At 40.4% G+C, this 14946-nt stretch overlaps 1 non-coding gene across 1 annotated transcript; it reads left to right on the forward strand.

Moving 5' to 3' along the window:
* Positions 1 to 10594: 10594 nt before the first annotated feature.
* On the forward strand, positions 10595 to 10702 carry LOC130977974 (small nucleolar RNA R71). Its single transcript, XR_009085640.1, has one exon. It is a non-coding gene; the product is annotated as a small nucleolar RNA R71 (small nucleolar RNA).
* Positions 10703 to 14946: the final 4244 nt, after the last annotated feature.

Here is a 14946-nt window from a genome sequence, read left to right on the forward strand (position 1 = left end):
CATGCGCTCATGCTTGTGTGCGCCAAGGAGAGTTCCCAAGTTCAAACCCTTGTGAAAACATTTGGGGGAGCAATTTTTCTTGATTTTTCATGAAGGGAGCACGACATTGCCCTGCTCTCCAAGAGGGCAGAGCAAAAAAATGAGCGTTACTTTGTTTTGGAGTGAGGCTCCAGCTTCGAACCTTGGTGGAAGCATTTTGGTTTATTTTCGCTTATTTTTTGCCCTTAAAGATGCCTTTCACTCATGCCTCAATTTTACGCCAAATATGGATTGCTATATATCGTTGGAAAGCTCTGAATGTCAGCTTTCCAACGCAACTGGAAGCACATCAATTGGACGTTTGTAGCTCAAGTTATAGCCCTTTGAAGGAGGCATGGTCATGCTATGAGCGCCCAGATTTTACCTTAGCGAAAATTCTTGCTTCCAACCTTACTTTGCATCACGATACTGCTCTGCCCTTGGCAAGAGCAGGGCAGTGTGTGCTGATTGCCTATTCTCCTTTAATTTGGTCATGGGCCACGCTTTTAAAAGTGTGGCCTAAGGCTCCAAAGTGTGCTCCAACTTCAAAGTGTGTCCCAAAGCTCTTTTTTTCTCCTTTTTTTGTGCTTCTTTGCTTCTTTTTCTTCTTATTTCCTACAAGATTTATAAAATTAAAAGATCAAGGAAATATACCAATTAAGTATAAAAGCATTCAATATTTAAGCACAATTTATCAATTTCTTGTATGAAAAAGCATAGAAAAATAGGTATATGATGACTTGTCATCAGTGATTGATGTTGACAGAGGAGAATTGATCATTCAAGTGAATGAAGAATCCTTTGTGTTTAAGGCTCAAGGATACCCCTCTGTAACCATGGAGAGGAAGCATGAAGAGCTTCCCTCAAAACAGAGTCAAACAGAGCCCCCACGGTCAAACTCTAAGTTTGGTGTTGAACCCCCACATTCAAACTCTAAGTTTGGTGTTGGGAGGTTCCAACATTGCTCTGAGTATCTGTGAGGCTCCATGAGAGCCTACTGTCAAGCTACTGACATTAAAGAAGCGCTTGATGGGAGGCAACCCAATGTTATATTTATCTATTTTCCTTTGTTATTCTATGTTTTTTATAGGTTGATAATCATGGGAAGTCACAAAATCAATTGACAAAGCAAAAACAGCATGAAAAACAGAAAGAAAAATAGCACACCCTGGAGGAAAATTTGCTGGCGTTTAAATGCCAGTGAAGATAGCAAAATGGGCGTTTAACGCCCAGTCTGGCACCATTCTGGGCGTTTAACGCCAGAAAGGGGCACCAGACTGGCGTTTAACGCCAGGAATGGGCACCAAGCTGGCGTTAAACACCAGAAATGGGCACCAGCCCGGCGTTTAATGCCAGGATTGGCAGAAGGAGCATTTTTGCTCGCCACTTGGTGCAGGGATGAATTATCCTTGACACCTCAGGATCTGTGGACCCCACAGGATCCCACCTACCCCACCACTCTCTCTATTCTTCACCCATTCACCAATCACCTCAACACCTCTTCCCCAAAAACCCCTCACCTGTCAAATCCCACCATTTTCTTCACCACTCACATCCATCCTTCATAAAACCCCACCTACCTCACCATTCAAATTCAAACCACTTTCCCTTCCAAACCCACCCATAATGACCAAACCTTACCCCTCTCTCCACCCCTATATAAACCCATCTTCACTCCTTCATTTTTCACACAACCTACACACTACTTCTCCCCCTTGGCCGAAAAATAAAACCACCTCCATCTCCTCTATTTCTTCTTCTTCTACTCTCTTCTCTCTTCTTTTGCTCGAGGATGAGCAAACCTTCTAAGTTTGGTGTGGTAAAAGCATTGCCTTTTGTTTTTCCATAACCATTTATGGCATCTAAGGCCAGAGAAACCTCTAGAAAGAGGAAAGGGAAGGCAAAAGCTTCCACCTTCGAGTCATGGGAGATGGAGAGATTCATCTCAAGGGTGCATCAAGACCACTTCTATAAAGTTGTGGCCAAGAAGAAGGTGATCCCCAAGGTCCCTTTTCAAACTCAAAAAAGGTCAACTTTAATCAAAGATTGGACCAAGTCCTCATAGACATTTGTGAAGAGGGCGCTCAATGGAAGAGAGATTCAAGAGGGAAGCCGGTTCAACTGAAAAGGCATGACCTCAAGCCCGTGGCTAGGGGATGGTTGGAGTTTATCCAACGCTCAATCATTCCCACTAGCAACTGGTCCGAAGTTACTATAGACCGAGCTATCATGATTCATAGCATCATGATTGGAGAGGAAGTAGAAGTTCATGAGGTTATATCCCAAGAACTTTATAAGGTGGCGGACAAGTCCTCTACCTTGGCAAGGTTAGCCTTCCCTCATCTCATTTGTCACCTCTGTAATTCAGTTGGAATTAACATAGAGGGAGACATCCTCATTGATGAGGACAAGCCCATCACTAAGAAAAGGATGGAGCAAACAAGAGATCCCACTCATGGACATGAGGAAATTCCTCATCATGAAATCCCTGAGATGCCTCAAGGGATGCACTTTCCTCCACAAAACTATTGGGAGCAAATTAACACCTCCCTAGGAAAATTGAGTTCCAACATGGGACAACTAAGGGTGGAGCACCAAGAACATTCCATCCTCCTCCATGAAATTAGAGAAGATCAAAGAGCCATGAGAGAGGAGCAACAAAGGCAAGGAAGAGACATTGAGGAGCTCAAGCACTCCATAAGATCTTCAAGAGGAAGAACAAGCCGCCATCACTAAGGTGGACCCGTTCTTTAATCTCCTTGTTCTTTATTTTTCTGTTTTTTTTTTCAAAAATTATGCTTTATGTTTTATTTATGTTTGTGTCTTATGATCATTAGTTTCTTAGTGTCTATGCCTTAAAGTTATGAATGTCCTATGAATCCATCACCTTTCTTAAATGAAAAATGTTCTTAATTAAAAAAGAGAAAAATTGCATGAATTTTGAATTTTATAACAGATTAATTATTTTGATGTGGTGGCAATACTTTGACTTCTGAATGTATGCTTGAACAGTTCATATGTCTTTTGAATTTGTTGTTCATGAATGTTGGCTCTTGAAAGAATGATGAAAAAGGAGACATGTTACTGAGGATCTGAAAAATCATAAAAATGATTCTTGAAGCAAGAAAAAGCAGTGAATTCCAAAAAAAAAAAGAAAAGAGCAAGCAGAAAAATCCAATAGCCCTTTAAACCAAAAGGCAATGGTAATAAAAAGGATCCAAGGCTTTGAGCATCAGTGGATAGGAGGGCCTACAGGAATAATATCCTGGCCTAAGCGGCTAAACCAAGCTGTCCCTAACCATGTGCTTGTGGCGTGAAGGTGTCAAGTGAAAACTTGAGACTGAGCGGTTAAAGTCGTGATCCAAAGCAAAAAGAGTGTGCTTAAGAACCCTGGACACCTCTAATTGGGGACTCTAGCAAAGCTGAGTCACAATCTAAAAAGGTTCACCCAGTTATGTGTCGGTGGCATGGATGTATCCGGTGGTGATACTGGAAAATAGAGTGCTTGGGGCCACGGCCAAGACTAATAAAGTAGCTGTATTCAAGAATCATCATACTTAACTAGGAGAATCAATAACACTATCCGGATTTTGAGTTCCTATAGAAGCCAATCATTCTGAACTTCAAAGGATAAAGTGAGATGCCGAAACTGTTCAGAGGCAAAAAGCTAAAAGCCCCGCTCATCTAATTAATACTGATCTTCATAGATGTTTTTGGAATTCATTGTATATTCTCTTCTTTTTATCCTATTTGATTTTCAGTTGCTTGGGGACAAGCAACAATTTAAGTTTGGTGTTGTGATGAGCGGATAATTTATACGCTTTTTGGCATCGTTTTTAGTATGGTTTTAGTATGTTTTAGTTAGTTTTTATTATATTTTTATTAGTTTTTAGTTAAAATTCACTTTTTTGGACTTTACTATGAGTTTGTGTGTTTTTTTGTGATTTCAGGTATTTTCTGGCAGAAATTGAGGGACCTGAGCAAAAATCTGATTCAGAGGCTGAAAAGGACTGCAGATGCTGTTGGATTCTGACCTCCCTGCACTCGAAGTGGATTTTCTGGAGCTACAGAAGCCCAATTGGCGCACTCTCAACTTCGTTGGAAAGTAGACATCCTGTGCTTTCCAGCAATGATTTGGAACGCCGATTTGGGCCATCAAATCTTGGGCAACGTATAGACTATTATATATTTCTGGAAAGCCCAGGATGTCTACTTTCCAACGCAGTTGAGAGCGCGCCAATTGGGCTTCTGTAGCTCCAGAAAATCCACTTCGAGTGCAGGAAGGTCAGAATCCAACAGCATCTGCAGTCCTGAAAACACAGAAAAATACCTGAAATCACAGAAAAACACACAAACTCATAGTAAAGTCCTGAAAAGTGAATTTTAACTAAAAACTAATAAAAATATACTAAAAACTAACTAAAACATACTAAAAATAATGCCAAAAAGCGTATAAATTATCCGCTCATCACAACACCAAACTTAAATTGTTGCTTGTCCCCAAGCAACTGAAAATCAAATAAGATAAAAGGAAGAGAATATGCAATGAATTCCAAAAACATCTATAAAGATCAGTATTAATTAGATGAGCGGGGCTTTTAGCTTTTTGCCTCTGAACAGTTTTGGCATCTCACTCTATCCTTTGAAATTCAGAATGATTGGTTTCTATAGGAACTCAGAATCCAGATAGTGTTATTGATTCTCCTAGTTAAGTATGATGATTCTTGAACATAGCTACTTTATGAGTCTTGGCCGTGGCCCAAAGCACTCTGTCTTCCAGTATTACCACCGGATACATACATGCCACAGACTCATAATTGGGTGAACCTTTTCAGATTGTGACTCAGCTTTGCTAGAGTCCCCAATTAAAGGTGTCCAGGGTTGTTAAGCACACTCTTTTTTGCCTTGGATCACAACTTTATTAATTTTTTTTCGTTTTTTTTTTGTATTCACTGCTTTTTCTTGCTTCAAGAATCACTTTTATGATTTTTCAGATCCTCAGTAACATGTCTCCTTTTTCATCATTCTTTAAAGAGCCAACCATTTATGAACAACAAATTCAAAAGACATATGCACTGTTTAAGCATATATTCAGAAAACAAAAGCATTGCCACCACATCAAAATAATTAATCTGTTATAAAATTCAAAATTCATGCAATTCTTCTCTTTTTCAATTAAGAACATTTTTCATTCAAGAAAGGTGATGGATTCATAGGACATTCATAACTTTAAGGCATAGACACTAAGACACTAATGATCATAAGACACAAACATAGATAAATATAAGCATTAAAATTCGAAAAAACAGGAAAATAATTAACAAGGAAATTAAAGAACGGGTCCACCTTAGTGATGGCGGCTTGTTCTTCCTCTTGAAGATCTTATGGAGTGCTTGAGCTCCTCAATGTCTCTTCCATGCCTTTGTTGTTCCTCTCTCATGATTCTTTGATCTTCTCTAATTTCATGGAGGAGGATGGAATGTTCTTGGTGCTCCACCCTTAGTTGTCCCATGTTGGAACTCAATTCTCCTAGGGAGGTGTTGATTTGCTCCCAATAGTTTTCTGGAGGAAAGTGCATCCCTTGAGGTATCTCAAGGATTTCATGATGAGTGGGATCTCTTGTTTGCTCCATCCTTTTCTTAGTGATGGGCTTGTCCTCATCAATGAGGGTGTCTCCCTCTATGTCAATTCCAACTGAATAACAGAGGTGACAAATGAGATGAGGAAAGGCTAACCTTGCCAAGGTAGAGGACTTGTCCGCCACCTTATAAAGTTCTTGGGCTATAACCTCATGAACTTCTACTTCCTCTCCAATCATGATGCTATGAATCATGATGGCTCGGTCTATAGTAACTTTGGACCGGTTGCTAGTAGGAATGATTGAGCGTTGGATAAACTCCAACCATCCCATAGCCACGGGCTTGAGGTCATGCCTTCTTAGTTGAACCGGCTTCCCTCTTGAATCTCTCTTCCATTGAGCGCCCTCTTCACAAATGTCTATGAGGACTTGGTCCAACCTTTGATCAAAGTTGACCCTTCTAGTGTAAGGGTGTTCATTTCCTTGCATCATGGGCAAGTTGAATGCCAACCTTACATTTTTCGGACTAAAATCTAAGCATTTCCCCCGAACCATTGTAAGCCAATTCTTTGGGTTCGGGTTCACACTTTGATCATGGCTCTTGGTGATCCATACATTGGCATAGAACTCTTGAACCATTAAGATTCCGACTTGTTGAATGGGGTTGGTAAGAACTTCCCAACCTCTTCTTCGAATCTCATGTCGGATCTCCGGGTATTCACACTTTTTGAGTTTGAAAGGGACCTCGGGGATCACCTTCTTCATGGCCACAACTTCATAGAAGTGGTCTTGATGCACCCTTGAGCTGAATCTCTCCATCTCCCATGACTCGGAGGTGGAAGCTTTTGCCTTCCCTTTCCTCTTTCTAGAGGTTTCTCCGGCCTTAGATGCCATAAATGGTTATGGAAGAACAAAAAGCAATGCTTTTACCACACCAAACTTAGAAGGTTTGCAGGTCCTCGAGCAAAAAAAGGAAGAAGAGAGTAGAAGAAGAAGAAATAGAGGAGATGAAGATGGCTTTGTGGTTCGGCCAAAGTGGGAGAAGTAGTGTTTAGGTTGTGTGAAAATGAAGGAGTGAAGATGGATTTATATAGGGGTGGAGAGAGCGGTAGGGTTCGGTTATGAATGGGTGGGTTTGGGAGGGAAAGTGGTTTGAATTTGAATGGTGAGGTAGGTGGGGTTTTATAAAGGATGGTTGTGAGTGGTAAAGAGAAAGATGGGATTTGATAGGTGAGGGGTTTTTGGGGAAGAGTGGTTGAGGTGATTGGTGAATGGGTGAAGAAGAAGAGAGAGGGTGGTGGGGTAGGCGGGGATCCTGTGGGGTCCACAGATCCTGAGGTGTCAAGGAAAATTCATCCCTGCACCAAGTGGCGAGCAAAAATGCTCTTCATGCCAATTCTGGCATTAAACGCTGGGCTGGTGCCCATTTCTGGCGTTTAACGCCAACTTCTTGCCCTTTCTTGGCGTTTAACGCCAGTCTGGTGCCCCTTTCTGGTGTTAAATGCCCAGAATGGTGCTAGACTGGGCGTTAAACGCCCATTTGCTGCCCTTACTGGCGTTTAAACGCCAGCAAGATCTTCCTCCAGGGTGTGCTATTTTTCTTTCTGTTTTTTATTCTGTTTCTGCTTTTTCAATTGATTTTGTGACTTCCCATGATCATCAACCTACAGAAAACATAAAATAACAAAGGAAAATAGATAAATATAACATTGGGTTGCCTTCCAACAAGCACTTCTTTAATGTCAGTAGCTTGACAGTGGGCTCTCATGGAGCCTCACAGATACTCAGAGCAATGTTGGAACCTCCCAACACCAAACTTAGAGTTTGAATGTGGGGATTCAACACCAAACTTAGAATTTGGTTGTGGCCTCCCAACACCAAACTTAGAGTTTGACTATGGGGGCTTTGTTTGACTCTGTTTTGAGAGAAGCTCTTCATGCTTCCTCTCCATGGTGACAGAGGGATATCCTTGAGCCTTAAACACAAAGGATTCTTCATTCACTTGAATAATCAATTCTCCTCTGTCCATATCAATCACAGCCTTTGCTGTGGCTAGGAAGGGTCTGCCAAGGATGATGGATTCATCCATGCACTTCCCAGTTTCTCGGACTATGAAATCAGCAGGGATGTAATGGTCTTCAATCTTTACCATAACATCCTCTACAAGCCCATAAGCTTGTTTTTTTGAATTGTCTGTCATCTCTAGTGAGATTCTTGCAGCTTGTACCTCAAAGATCCCTGGCTTCTCCATTATAGAGAGAGGCATGAGGTTTATACTTGACCCTAAGTCACATAGAGCCTTCTTAAAGGTCATGGTGCCTATGGTACAAGGTATTGAAAACTTCCCAGGATCCTGTCTCTTTTGAGGTAATCTGTGCCTAGTCAAGTCATCCAGTTCTTTGGTAAGCAAAGGGGGTTCATCCTCCCAAGTCTCATTACCAAATAACTTGTCATTTAGCTTCATGATTGCATCAAGGTATTTAGCAACTTGGTCTTCAGTGACATATTCATCCTCTTCAGAGGAAGAATACTCATCAGAGCTCATGAATGGCAGAAGTAAATCCAATGGAATCTCTATGGTCTCAGTGTGAGCCTCAGATTCCCATGGTTCCTCATTAGGGAACTCATTAGAGGCCAGTGGACGTCCATTGAGGTCTTCCTCAGTGGCGATCACTGCCTCTTCCTCCTCTCCAAGTTCGGCCATGTGGGTCATGTTAATGGCCTTGCATTCTCCTTTTGGATTCTCTTCTGTATTGCTTGGAAGAGTACTAGGAGGGAGTTCAGTAATTTTCTTGCTCAGTTGTCCCACTTTTGCCTCCAAGTTTCTAATGGAGGACCTTGTTTCAGTCATGAAACTTTGAGTGGTTTTGATTAGATCAGAGACCATGGTTGCTAAGTGATGAGCGGATAATTTGTACCTTTTTTGGCATTGTTTTTAGTATGTTTTTAGTATCTTTTAGTTAGTTTTTAATATATTTTTAGTAGTTTTTAGTTAAAATTCACTTTTCTGGACTTTACTATGAGTTTGTGTGTTTTTCTGTGATTTCAGGTATTTTCTGGCTGAAATTGAGGGTCCTGAGCAAAAATCTGATTCAGAGACTGAAAAGGACTGCAGATGCTGTTGGATTCTGACCTTCCTGTGCTCGAAGTGGATTTTCTGGAGCTACAAAAGCCCAATTGGCGCGCTCTCAACGGAATTGGAAAGTAGACATCCTGGGCTTTCCAGCAATATATGATAGTCCATACTTTGCTCAAGATTTGATGGCCCAACCCGGCGTGGCAAATCAGCCTCAAGATTTCCAGCGTTTAACGCTGGAACTGGCATAAAACTTGGAGTTAAACGCCCAAACTGGCATGAAAGCTGGCGTTTAACTCCAGAAAAGGTCTCTACACGAAAATGCTTCATTGTTCAGCCCAAGCACACACTAAGTGGACCCAGAAGTGGATTTTTCTGTCATTTTACTCAATTCTGTAAACCTTAGGTTACTAGTTTACTATTAATAGGATCTTTTGACATTGTATCAGACCTCATGACACTTTACACGTTTCTTTGTGTACCTTCCACGGCATGAGTCTCTAAACCCCATGGTTGGGGGTGAGGAGCTCTGCTGTGTCTTGATGGATTAATGCAATTACTACTGTTTCTTATTCAATCATGCTTGCTTCCATTCTAAGATATCACTTGCTCTTAACCCGGATGAATGTGATGATCCGTGACACTCATCATGTTCTCAACTATGAACGTGTGCCTGACAACCACCTCCGTTCTACCTTAGATTGAGTAGATATCTCTTGGATTCTTTAATCGGAATCTTCGTGGTATAAGCTAGAACTGATGGCGGCATTCAAGAGAATCCGGAAGGTCTAAACCTTGTCTGTGGTATTCTGAGTAGGATTCAATGATTGAATGACTGTGACGTGCTTCAAACTCCTAGCAGGCGGGGCGTTAGTGACAGACGCAAAAGAATCAATGGATTCTATTCCGGCCTGACCGAGAACCGACAGATGATTAGCCATGCTGTGACAGAGCATAGGAACATTTTCACTGAGAGGATGGGAGGTAGCCACTGACAACGGTGAAACCCTACATACAGCTTGCCATGGAAGGAGCCTTGCGTGTTTGAGAAAGAAGACAGTAGGAAAGCAGAGATTCAGAAGATGGAGCATCTCCAAAACCTCAACCTATTCTCCATTACTACACAACAAGTAATCAACTCATGTTCTTTTGCTTTTCACAATCAATCCTGATAATTTCTGATATCCTGACTAAGATTTACAAGATAACCATAGCTTGCTTCAAGCCGACAATCTCCGTGGGATCGACCCTTGCTCACGCAAGGTATTACTTGGACGACCCAGTGCACTTGCTGGTTAGTTGTGCGGGATTGCAAAAGTGTGACTGCAATTTCGTGCACCACTAAGTCAGAGTGGCTCTTGCTTAGAATTCTCTGTCTGTTGCTAAGAAGATGATGGAAAAGGCTTGCCATTGCTAAACCTGTTTCTTCCACCATTATTGTTGTTGAAACCTTGTTGAGGTCTTTGTTGATCCTTCCATGAGAGATTTGGATGATTTCTCCATGAAGAATTATAGGTGTTTCCATAGGGTTCTCCCATGTAATTCACCTCTTCCATTGAAGGGTTCTCAGGATCATAAGCTTCTTCTTCAGATGAGGCATCCTTAGTACTGCCTGGTGCATTTTGCATTCTAGACAGACTTTGAGAAATCAAATTGACTTGCTGAGTCAATATTTTGTTCTGAGCCAATATGGCATTAAGAGTATCAATCTCAAGAACTCCTTTCTTCTGATTCGTCCCATTGCTCACAGGATTCCTTTCAGAAGTGTACATGAATTGGTTATTTGCAACCATTTCAATGAGCTCTTGAGCTTCTGCAGGCGTCTTCTTTAGATGAAGAGATCCTCCAGCAGAACTATCCGATGACATCTTGGACAGTTCAGACAGACCATCATAGAAGATACCTATGATGCTCCATTCAGAAAGCATGTCAGAGGGACACTTTCTGATCAATTGTTTGTATCTTTCCCAAGCTTCATAGAGGGATTCACCTTCCTTCTGTCTAAAGGTTTGGACTTCCACTCTAAGCTTACTCAATTTTTGAGGTGGAAAGAACTTTGCCAAGAAGGCATTGACTAGCTTTTCCTAAGAGTTCAGGCTTTCTTTAGGTTGTGAATCCAACCATATCCTAGCTCTGTCTCTTACAGCAAAAGGGAATAGCATAAGTCTGTAGACCTCAGGGTCAACCCCATTGGTCTTGACAGTGTCACAGATTTGCAAGAATTCAGCTAAAAACTGATGAGGATCTTCCAATGGAAGTCCGTGGAACTTGCAATTCTGTTGCATTAGAGAAACTAATTGAGGCTTAAGCTCAAAGTTGTTTGCTCCAATGGCAGGGATAGAGATGCTTCTCCCATAGAAGTCGGGAGTGGGTGCAGTAAAGTCACCCAGCACCTTCCTTGCATTGTTGGCATTGTTGTTATTTTCGGCTGCCATGGGTTCTTCTTCTTTGAAGATTTCTGTTAGGTCCTCTACAGAGAGTTGTGCCTTAGCTTCTCTTAGCTTTCGCTTCAAGGTCCTTTCAGGTTCAGGATCAGCCTTAACAAGAATGCTTTTGTCTTTGCTCCTACTCATATGAAAGAGAAGAAAACAAGAAAATATGGAATCCTCTATGTCACAGTATAGAGATTCCTTGAGGTGTCAGAGGAAAAGAAAAATAGAAGGAGGAGGTAGAAGAATTTGAACTTATCACCAAAGACAAAGTTCGAATTATGCATTGAGGAGGAGTGTTAGTCCATAAATAGAAGGATGTGAGAAGAGGGGAAGAGATTTTCGAAAATTAAGTAAAAGATTTTAAAAACATGTTGAAGAAAAACTAATTGATTTTCGAAAACTAAGAGTGGAAAAGAAATCAAGTGATTTTTTAAAAAGATTTTGAAATTATAAATCAAAAAGATATGATTGAAAACTATTATGAAAAAGATGTGATTAAAGAGATATGATTGAAAAGATATAGTTTTAAAAAGATATGATTGAGAAGATATGATTTGAAAAACAATTTAAAAAAAGATTTGATTTTGAAAACTAATGACTTGGCTAACAAGAAAGATATGATTCAGACATTAAACCTTTCTCAACAGAAAAGGCAACATATTCTGAGATGTTGAATCAAATCATTAATTGATAGCAAGTATTTTTGAAAATGGAAAGAAATTGATTTTGAAAATATATGATTGAAAAGATATGATTTGAAAAAGATTTGATTTTGAAAAAAATTGAAAACTTGAAAAAAATTTGAGTTAAAAACAGAATCTTCCCTCTTGTGCCATCCTGGCGTTAAATGCCCAGAATGGTATACATTCTGGCGTTTAACGCCCAAAACACTACCCTTTTGGCCGTTAAACACCCAACCAGGCACCCTGGTTGGCGTTTAAACGCCAGTTTGCCTTCCTCACTGGGCGTTTTGAACGCCCAGCTTTTTCTGTATAATTACTCTGCTGTATGTTCTAAATCTTCAATTCTCTGTATTATTTACTTGAAAAGACACAAATTAAAATTTTTTTTGGATTTTTAATAATGAGGAATAATCAAAATGCAACTAAAATAAAATAACAATGCATGCAAGACACCAAACTTAGAAGTTTGTATACTATTGACACTAACAAATTGAGAATGCACATGAGAAACAACAAAACACTCAAGACAAGAGAATTTAAAGATCAGAGCAAGGAAATCATCAAGAACATCTTGAAGATCACTTAAGACATACATGAATGAATGCAAGAAGAATAGAAACATGCAATTGACACCAAACTTAACATGAGACACTAGACTCAACAAGAAACATACAATATTTTTGGTTTTTATGATTTTGTAAAATTTTTTTTTTTGGATTTTTCGAAAGTTAAGTGGAAAAGAAAATAAAGATATCAAAATTCTTAATGAGAATTCCAGGAATCAGGCAATGTTAGTCTAAAGCTTCAGTCTAAAGAAATTAGACATGGCTAGCCAAGCTTCAGCAGGACATTACATTCAAGAGCTAAATTGATGAGAATCAATCAGCTTTGGTGATGATAAGAACATCACCTTGAAACACTAGAATTCATTCTTTAAGAACTCTGAAGAAAAATGCCTAATCTAAGCAACAAGATAAACCGTCAGTTGTCCAAACTCAACAATCCCCGGCAACGGCGCCAAAAACTTGGTGCACGAAATTGTGATCATCAATGGCGCCATCAACATGGTATGCTCAATTACAATCTCAACTCTTTATCACAACTTCGCACAACTAACCAGCAAGTGCACTGGGTCGTCCAAGTAATAAACCTTACGCGAGTAAGGGTCGATCCCACGGAGATTGTTGGTATGAAGCAAGCTATGGTCACCTTGTAAATCTCAGTCAGGCAGATTCAAATGGTTATAGATGATTTATGAATAAAGCATAAAATAAAGATAGAGATACTTATGTAATTCATTGGTGAGAACTTCAGATAAGCATATGGAGATGCTTTGTCCCTTCTGTCTCTTTGCTTTCCTATTGTCTTCATCCAATCCTTCTTACTCCTTTCCATGGCAAGCTGTATGTTGGGCATCACCGTTGTCAGTGGGTACAGTCCCGTCCTCTCAGTGAAAATGTTCAACGTGCTCTGTCACAGCACGGCTAATCATCTGTCGGTTTCTAATCAGGTTGGAATAGAATCCAGTGATTCTTTTGCGTCTGTCACTAATGCCCAGCCTTCAGGAGTTTGAAGCTCGTCACAGTCATTCAATCCTTAAATCCTACTCAGAATACCATAGAAAAGGTTTAGACCTTCCGGATTCTCTTTTATGCCGCCATCAGTTCTAGCTTGTACCAGGAAGATTCCGATTTAAGGAATCCAAGAGATAAACATTCAAGCCTTGTTTTCTTGTAGAACGGGAGTGGTTGTCAGGCATGCGTTCATAAGTGAGAATGATGATGAGCGTCACATAATCATCACATTCATCATGTTCTTGGGTGCGAATGAATATCTTAGAACAAGGATAAGCTGAATTGAATAGAAGAACAATAGTAATTGCATTAATACTCGAGGTACAGTAGAGCTCCACACCTTAATTTATGGTGTGTAGAAACTCCACCGTTGAAAATACATAAGAACAAGGTTCAGGCATGGCCGAATGGCCAGCCTCCCAATGATCTAAGAACTAGACGTCCAAAGTTGATCCTAAGATCTAAGGTGATCAAAAGATGAAAATACAATAGAAAAAGGTCCTATTTGTAGAGAACTAGTAGCCTAGGGTTTATAGAAATGAGTAAATGACATAAAAATCCACTTCCGGGCCCACTTGGTGTGTGCTTGGGCTGAGCATTGAAGCTTTCATGTGTAGAGACTTCTTTTGGAGTTAAATGCCAGCTTTTGTGCCAGTTTGGGCGTTTAACTCCCATTCTTGTGCCAATTCCGGCGTTTAACGCCGGGCAGTTTTGAGCTGATTTGGAACGCCAGTTTGGGCCATCAAATCTCAGGCAAAGTATGGACTATTATATATTTCTGGAATGCCCAGGATGTCTACTTTCCAATGCAGTTGAGAGCGCGCCAATTGGGCTTCTTTAGCTCCAGAAAATCTACTTTGAGTGCAGAGAGGTCAGAATCTAACAGCATTTGCAGTCCTTTTCAGCCTCTGAATCAGATTTTTGCTCAAGTCCCTCAATTTCAGCCAGAAAATACCTGAAATCACAGAAAAACACACAAACTCATAGTAAAGTCCAGAAAAGTGAATTTTAACTAAAAACTAATAAAAATATACTAAAAACTAACTAAAACATACTAAAAACATACTAAAAAATAATGCCAAAAAGCGTATAAATTATCCGCTCATCATTGTCCCTCCAATTTTGATTATAATTGCCACCCCCTTGATTGTAGCTTCCTCCTTGATGGGGGTACCCTTGATTGAAATTACCGCCTTGTTGGTAGTACCCTTGATTTGGGCGGTCATAGAAGTTGTGGGTAGCCGCCAAGGTGTTATCTTCTTGAAGGCTTGGGCACTCATTCGTGTAGTGGGAATAGCAAGAACAAATGCCACACACTTTTTGGGGGATCAATTGTTGACTATATTGTTGAGAGGATGGTGGAAGTTGTTGTTGACCCAATTGGAGTTGCTTTAGGATATTTGTCATTTTGCCCAAAGATTTGGCTAGAGTGGTGGTCTCGCTACTAGTTGAAACCTCATTCACGGTTTTTGGGCGGTTGACTCTCGTCTAGCATGTTGATTGGACTCGGCTAAGTCACTAATGAGTTGTCATGTTTCCTCCGCCGTCTTGTATTTAGACAAAGAACCATTGCTAGAGGAGTCCA

This window comes from Arachis stenosperma, chromosome 4, assembly GCF_014773155.1.
Source record: "Arachis stenosperma cultivar V10309 chromosome 4, arast.V10309.gnm1.PFL2, whole genome shotgun sequence".
Taxonomy (NCBI): Eukaryota; Viridiplantae; Streptophyta; class Magnoliopsida; order Fabales; family Fabaceae; genus Arachis; species Arachis stenosperma.